The sequence below is a fragment of the Poromitra crassiceps genome, assembly GCF_964638095.1.
Source record: "Poromitra crassiceps genome assembly, chromosome: 2".
NCBI classification, from domain to species: domain Eukaryota; kingdom Metazoa; phylum Chordata; class Actinopteri; order Beryciformes; family Melamphaidae; genus Poromitra; species Poromitra crassiceps.
This window is the reverse complement of record NC_139624.1, coordinates 37595154-37603607: the sequence shown is the minus strand read 5'-3', so window position 1 is coordinate 37603607 and position 8454 is coordinate 37595154. Positions and strand designations below refer to the sequence as shown.

The 8454-nt window shown below is 46.9% G+C and overlaps 1 pseudogene across 1 annotated transcript; it reads left to right on the top strand.

Annotated features, from left to right (window-relative positions):
- Positions 1-1235: 1235 nt before the first annotated feature.
- On the top strand, positions 1236-3559 carry LOC310799415 (putative nuclease HARBI1; annotated as a pseudogene). Its single transcript has 4 exons — positions 1236-1668; positions 1749-1864; positions 2983-3094; positions 3186-3559. The product of its transcript is annotated as a putative nuclease HARBI1 (transcript).
- The last annotated feature ends 4895 nt before the right edge of the window (positions 3560-8454 follow it).

The window sequence follows — 8454 nt, the reverse complement described above, 5'->3', positions numbered from 1 at the left end:
CTTTGGACCATGAACAAGGAGTGGTGGACTGGGGGTTGTATAGAAAATACGGGTTGCAAGTGAGGACAGACTGAAAGAATTACAATGGGGAAATGAGTTAAAGCGGAACACAGCAGAGGTGCAGGGTTTGAAAATGCAGTCAGGTGAGTTGGGATTTGTACCCATGTTAATACGTGACTGTGGCAGATTTGTGATGCTGACTTAACTCCGTTTAGTAGAAATGTCAGATATTGGATTATTAGATTCGTAAGACGGTCCAACCTTCTCAGGCACGGTGACGGGACTGAATTATTGAGCGTTACTGATGATGAACAGTGTATGTGTCCTTGAGCAAGAAACTGAAGCCTCCTCTCTGGATAAGAGTGTGCAGCTATAGTTGTAGTTATACCAGGTTCACTTATGGGCAGTCACTATGCTTGGCCCAGAGGCATTGCAATTTCAGTCAGTAGTTTGATTCAGCAACGGGATATCCTCTACAGTCCCTATCCAGGATTGAGCAATATTGAATAAAGACCTACGACATCTTCACTTAAGTTGTGAAGAGTAAACTTGTAGAATGCAGCAGCAATATACTCACACTTGTTGGCCTTTCTCTGTGTTAAGATCGTCTTGCTGCTGTCTCAGTGTTGCCCGACGGCCCGACCCAGGTTGTCACATTTTGGTCATCAGTAGTCCTAATTATCATCTTGTTAGCTTGTTTGCTTCCTTTGAATATTGGTCTTATCTTAGCTCTGTGTAATAAGTGCTTTAGGTTTGTGCATTTAGCTGTGTTGTACCAACATACAGCCTTTGGAAGTAGCAAAATCTCATTGCCATTGCTAAGTAAAGTACAATGAATGAATAGTAGGTGGTAATTTGTCACTGAAGTTTGATTTGCTATAGTGATTATGTGACAAACTATTTCTATTTGTTCATTGTTTTAAGGGTGATGTGTTTTTTCCCCTGTTCCTGTTGTCTCTACAGCTCTGCCTGTCTGCATGTAGCTAATCAGTCCTCAACGAGGTGCACCTGATGCCTATACCATGAAGCAAGATTAGTGACTGAGCAAGATTAGTGATTTAGCGAGGTAACTTCAGGTTTAACCATGGGTTTAGTTCACTTTTTTTATACCGATGTATATTTCCATAGAAACTTATGCTGTACGCTTAACCTGGTCTGCAGCAGGTTAAGTTGCAAGGATAACATTATACCTTAAAAGGCACCGCCCACGAACCAATGGAATCAGCAGTTTGGAAATGGCTAACCCATTTCTGGAAGAGTTCCCCGTCGAGGAAGGAGCACGTATTGTGAGGGGGCTCTGAGGAGAGAAAGAGTCTTTCGCGACCGCCAAAATCCATTTGATCATACAGATGACTATTTATATGAGAGGTATCGCTTCTCCAGCGAGGGATTAAGGTATCTGTGTGATTTGCTGCAGCCCTACCTTGCTAATGTGACCCGCCGTAACTGCCCTGTCTGTGCCACAGATGGTCTGTATCGCCCTGCGGTTTTTCGCTACGGGGGCTTTTATGTATAGTGTCGGGGATGCGGAAAACCTCGGAAAAAACACTATCTGTAGGACGATTCACAAAGTCCCCCGTGCACTAATGGAGCTACTGCTCGGATTTGTGGTTGTCCCTGGACACTTGCCCACTTTGGCCATAAAAGAAGGCTTTTATGACATTGCAGGTAACTAATTTGACTCCATCTATACATTATGTAGACCCCATTATGCATAATGTAATAAATGTAGCCTACTCCTGTCATAGGCTTCCCCAGAGTGCTGGGTGCAATAGACTGCACCCACATCCCCATCTCTGCACCTCTGGGTGAGAATGAAGGGGACTTTGTGAACCGAAAGTCATTCCACAGCCTCAACATCCAGGTAAATCCTGCAATGTAATTTGTCATGCACAATGCACATTTTACATTCAAGTTGCACATGAATAGCTACATCTTGCCTCATGTATGATTTCCCATTCCATATTTTGGGGGAATTCACATGTCATTGTGCACGTTTGTGTCTGATTACTTTGCCCAGGTCTCTAAGTTCGAACAGTGGTGTGAGTCCAGTTCATTGCTAATCAATGTTGGAAAGACAAAATAGCTAATTTTAAACCATCCAGACCCACTCCCTCTGATGCTGTGCAATCAACCTGTGCAAACTGAATTGTTTTAAGTATCTGGGAACACATATCGATGACAAACTGAGTTTCACAGATGATGTTGATTTCATCTGTAAAAAGGTTAATCAGAGACTGTTTTTAATTAGGAAATTGAAGGGGTTCAGGGTCAGGCCTGACATCCTGGAAAAAGTATAGTCAGCCTGGTAGAGAGCATCCTTGTTTTTAATATCTCTGTCTGGCATGGGCACCTGACGTTAGCCAATAGAAACAAGCTAAACAGGATTGTCAAGACGGCAGGGAAGATAGTTGGCCGCCAACAAAAGCCATTAGATGACCTCTACAGCTCAGCTCTACAGAGGAAGGCCCTGTCAATCATCAATGATGAAACACACCTCCTCCACCCTGAGTTTGAGCTGCTCCCCTCAGGGCGGCGCTATAGAGTACCCCTGGCAAGGAAAAAGATTTACAGGGCTCCTTTATTCCTAATGCAATTAATGTAGTCAATAAACTACAGTAATGTGAAAAGGATAAATGAGAATGGAGGAGTGCAATACTGACTTTTATGTGCTTTTTGTGGCTTATATGTCATTTTTGTAGACATGTTTGTGTTTTTACGCAATTGGGTGAGACCAATGACACATTTCCTGCCTTGGCTGGACAATAAATTAATATATTATATTCTATACATGACGTGTGACTAAAACTTCCCCCTGGGAATAAATTAACCACACTTTTAGGATAAATAAGGATATTGGCTCATTCCCTTTTAGCACATATGGAAACATTCACACAGCACATTGTCATTCCCTCCATCTTGGAGTCAATGCAGATTGAAATCCTGTTGTGGAAGTACAGTTAATCCCAAATGCTTTTGCAGATGACTTGTGACCATCAGCACCTTATCACGAGCCTGGATGCCAAGTGGCCAGGGTTGATGCACGACTCCCGGATCTTCAGGGAGTCCACACTGTGCCACCGATTTGAGCAAGGTATGGAAAATATAAATCTCATATCATTTTGAGTCATTTCCCCAAACTGAAATGTGATACTGATGTTGGCAATATGCCTTCTTATCCTCAGGGCTGTTCAGTGGAGTGCTCCTTGGAGACTGGGGGTACGCCTGCCTGGCCTTCCTCATGACCCCCTATCCTGACACTCAGGTCGTGCCACAAGCACATTACAACCTGGCCCATAGCAGGACCTGGGTCAGGATAGAGATGACATTTGGAATCCTGAAGGCCCGCTTCACCTGCCTGCACGAGCTCAGGGTGGTCCCAGATGGGGCATACAGGATCATAGCAGCGTGTGTGGTGCTGCACAACGTAGCCAATATACGGAGGGAGAGAGTCCCTCCATTTGAGCCACAGCCCCCTGATGTGGTGGACCCCATCACCCTGGACTTCCCTACTGGCAGGGCTGGCAGGGAGGCAATCACACAGCAATCTTTTGCCTAAAATAAAAATAAAATACATATGCCTTTGTTTTAAATCATTTTCTCTTTATTTCATTTTTTGTGCAGCCTCATCCTCTGCTGCTCCCGTGTGTGGGTGGGGGATGAAAGCATGGACATACGTGTGTTTAACTGATTTACCTTCTTTCTTTCCTCCAATTCCTCCACCTGCAGCCTGGCCTTTTTTATGAGCAGACGCTTATACTTGATCTCCAGCTCCTTGTGCTCAATGTCCAGTAGTGATTTGACGTTCGCGAACGATCCGAATCTATTGAACGGCTCTTTGCTATGAACGAAGGGAACCGAGTCCTACTTGAGAGCCGTTCATTTTAATGTTGTGGCCAAATTTCACTGCCTGCCGCTCCCCACCACACACACAGGGTAGACCTCCCTCCCTCCCTCTGCTAGTCCGCTGAGCAGGGAGGATACGTGCACTCTTGCTACCGGCGCATGCTGTAGCTGGCCTGGGTGGGCGGACTCACCAATATCAAAACGGGCTACGCCACAGGGTGCATCTGCCGACTTTCTGAGCAGCGAAGTGATGAATTGCATTCAAGGAAAGCCAACTTTATTTACACAACACATTTCATAGAAGTAAATTCACTGACTAAGCAGATGCATATGGCTTCACCTTGTGTAATGTTTACAATGCAGATCATTGACAGGTCTGGAAATATGAGTAATTTAATGCTGCTGCAGTGAAATAGTGGTGGGTCTAACATCAAATTGATCCAAATCGTACCATATTATTATCCTAGTGATTAAACTAGGATACTGTTAAACAGTAGTGCCCGCCCCCTTTAAAAAAAAGGGAATGGCTCTCGGAAAGTAACAGAGCCATAAGATCCGGCTCCCTTCAAAGAGCCGTAATTCCCATCACTAATGTCCAGCTCCAGTTTTTATGCCTCCGCCGGCGATAGCCAGGCCGGAGGCATTATGGATCCGGGTTGTCCGTCCGTACGTACGGCCGTACGTCCGTCCTTACGATGTTTGTTAACGCGATATCTGAGGAACGCCTGGACGGAATTTCATCAAATTTGCCTCAAACATCGACTTAGACTCAAGGATGATTTGATTAGATTTTGGTGGTCAAAGGTCAAAGGTCAAGGTCACTGTGACCTCTCAAACGCCATTTTCAAGCTTGTTAACGCGATATCTCAGGAATGCCTTGACGGAATTTAATCAAACTTGTCTCAAACACCGACTTGGACTCAAGGATGAACTGATTACATTTTGGTGGTCAAAGTTCAAGGTCACTGTGACCTCTCACACACCCAATTTCTAAGCTCTGTAACGCAACATCACAGGAGCGCCTTGACGGAATCTCTTCCAATTTGCCTCAAATGGCGATTTGGACCCCAGACTGAACTAATGGCGGAGGCATAAGTCTGCGTTGCGGTCGTTCTAGTTTTTTATATAGCCTAGAGACCTCACATTAGCCCCGTTTACATGGGTCCAAAAATCCTACTTATAATCAGATCGATAGGTCAGTCGGATTCAAAATGTCTCATATAAACACCTTAGCCAACCCGATTCACCCGGATCGTTTTAAATTTTCGATCGTATTGAAAGAGGTAATCTACGCCGATTGATAATCAGCTTGATGCCGCATATAAACGGCTGAATAGAGTGGATTCGGTTGATAGAGTAGATTATTCATTCTGCGCATGCGCTCCCTAGTACGTAGGAGTCACGTAATGACGTTCACGGGGAATAGGAAAGCGGAAATAGGAAAGTCAAAACAAACATGGCGAACAAGCAGAAGAACTGGACGGTGGTTGAGACAAACTTCTTAATAGAAACCCTGAGAGAGTTAAGAATTGTTGAGAGACTAGATGACCGAAAATCGCGCAACAGCGAGTTGTACAAACAGGTCCATGATACGCTGGTGGCAGCCGGAATTAACAGGACTATCGAGCCGATAAAAACACGCTGGAAGGCGCTGAAGACTGCTTACTACAAAGCTAAAAATGAAAACCAAAAAAGTGGTTCCGACCCCTCAACTTTTCAATTTTTTCGTCTCATGGACGAAGTAATGGGAGACATTACATTTACATTACATTTCGTCATTTGGCAGACGCTTTTATCCAAAGCGACTTACAATAACACACTTTTTGTCAGCAATAGAGCAATCAACTATGGAGCACAGTCTATGACAACTACAAATCCTGAAGGAACAGTGGTACGAGTTTAGTTTAGGATTTCTTTTTTTTTTTTTTCAAAGAGAGAGAAAGAAGTTAGATCAAGAAGGGCCCAGATGGAGCCTGAAAAGGTGAGTCTTTAGTCTTTTCCGAAAGATCGGCAGTGATTCAGCAGTCCTGACCGAAGGTGGCAGCTCGTTCCACCATTGGGGTGCCAGGGACGAGAAGAGTCTAGATCGGGATGAGCGACTTTTGAGTGCCCGTAGCGAAGGAGGAGCGAGGCGCCCTGCACTGGTGGAGGAGCGAAGGGAGCGGTGAGAGGTTTGGAACCTGACCATAGATTGCAGGTACAGGGGAGCTGACTGGTGTACTGCCCTGTAGGCCAGTACCAGTGTCTTGAATTTGATGCGAGCTGAGATGGGAAGCCAGTGGAGGTCCCGGAAGAGGGGAGTGACATGAGAGAATTTGGGTTGGTTGAATACCAGACGGGCAGCAGCGTTCTGAATGAGCTGAAGCGGTCGGATGTCGGTGGCAGGTAGGCCAGCCAGGAGCACGTTGCAGTAGTCCAGGCGAGGGATGATAAGTGACTGGACCAGGAGTTGAGTCGCTTCTCTTGTGAGGAAGGGACGGATTTTGCGGATGTTGTAGAGGGAGAACCTACAGGAGCGTGCTGTCGCAGCTATGTTGGCTGAGCAAGACAGCTGGTTGTCGAGGATCACCCCAAGGTTCTTAGCTGTTTGGGAGGGCAGTACAGTGGTGTTGTCGATGGAGATGGAGAGATCTGCGAGAGGACAGTCTTTCCCTGGGAGGAAGAGTAGCTCTGTCTTACCAAGGTTGAGCTTGAGGTGGTGGGCAGACATCCAGTCGCCAATGTCTCCATGCAGAGATGCGAGCCTCAATTTGAGTGTCAGAGGGGGGGAAGGAAAGGAAAAGTTGGGTGTCATCAGCATAGCAGTGATAAGAGAAGCCATGAGAAGAGATCACATAGGCAAGAGATCTGATATAGAGAAGGAAAAGTAAGGGGCCCAGGACTGAGCCCTGGGGGACACCAGTGGCAAGAGGGCAGGATCTGGAGACGGACCCTCTCCATAAGACCTGGTATGAGCGGTTCGAGAGATAGGAAGCAAACCAGGAGAGTGCAGAACCTGAAATGCCGAGGTCAGACAGAGTGGAAAGAAGGATTTGGTGATTGACTGTATCGAAGGCAGCAGACAGGTCAAGGAGGACAAGGACAGAGGAGAGGGATGAGGCCTTAGCAGTGTGAAGGGCCTCTGTGACAGCAAGAAGAGCTGTCTCAGTGGAGTGAGAAGCCTTGAAACCGGACTGCAGAGGGTCCAAGAGGTCATTCTGGGAGAGATAGAGAGAAAGTTGTTCGGACGCTGCTCGTTCGAGGGTTTTGGAAAGGAATGAGAGAAGAGAGACAGGTCTGTAGTTCTGAATAGCAGTAGGGTCAAGGGAGGGTTTCTTAAGCAGAGGCTTGACTCTTGCAGTCTTTAGAGCAGGCGGAACAAGACCAGAGGACAGAGAGGAGTTTATGAAGGTAGTGAGGAAGGGAGATATGTCAGGTGAGATGGTTTGGAGGAGAGAGGAAGGGATGGGATCGAGGGGGCAGTAAGTGGCTCGGTTCGAGCTGATGAGTTTGAGCACCTCATCAGGAGAGAGGGGGGAGAAGGAAGGAAATCCAGGGACCAAGGGCCGAGGAGCAGAATTGGAGTCGGGAGTGTTAGTGAGGGTGGCTGGAGGATGGAAGGAGGAGCTGATGTCATCCACCTTTTTAGTAAAGAAGGTTACAAAATCATCAGCAGAGAGGGAGGAGGGGGGGGGAGGGACGGTTGAGGAGCATAGAGAAGGTGGAGAACAGTTTACTGGGGTTGGATGCAGAGGACTGGATTTCAGAGATGAAGAAGGAGGTTTTTGCTTTTGAGACAGCAGAGGTGAAGTTGGAGTGGATAAGATGGTAGGAAGAGAGGTCTTCAGGGTGGTGTGATTTTCTCCATTTTCTCTCAGCTGCCCGAAGCTCTGTTCGATGAGTTCGCAGAGTTTCAGTTAGCCAGGGAGCAGGGGGAGAGGATCGGGCAGGTTTAGTGGTGAGAGGGCAGAGAGAATCAAGAGCAGAGGAGAGAGAGGATAGAAGAGCGGTGGAAGCCTCGTCAGTGGACAGGAGAGCAAACCGCTCGGCTGAGGGAAGCAAGGAGAGGATGGTAGAAGAGAGGGAGTCAGGTGAGAGAGTTTTTAGGTTGCGTCGGGTGGTGATAGAGTGAGGGGATGATGGGTGGGAGGAGGGGATGGGGATGGGAAGAGAGAAGGTGATAAAGTGGTGGTCAGATACAGGAAGAGGAGTCACAGTGAGGTTAAAGGTGGAGCAGGATCTGGTGAAGACCAGGTCAAGCACATTCCCTGCTTTGTGAGTAGGAGGAGATTGAGAGAGGTAGAGGTCAAAGGATGAGAAGAAGTTAAGGAAAGGGAGAGATTGTAAGGTTACTGGCTGGATGTTGAAATCACCCAGCAGGATGAGTGGAGTACCATCCTCAGGAAAGAAGGGTGTCCAGCTCGTCCAGAAAGTCGCCTAGCGGACCAGGCGGGCGGTAGATCACCACAATGTTGAGTTGAGACCGGCCAATGGCTAACGTGGATTGCCATGGTGTGGACATCGGGTTTGTGTCCTCTCCTCCTCCTGCCCAGGAGGAAAGCAGCATAGGTGGGTCTAATGTTAATCTTACCTTTACCTGATGTTAGCTAATGTTTTTGTATTGTATTT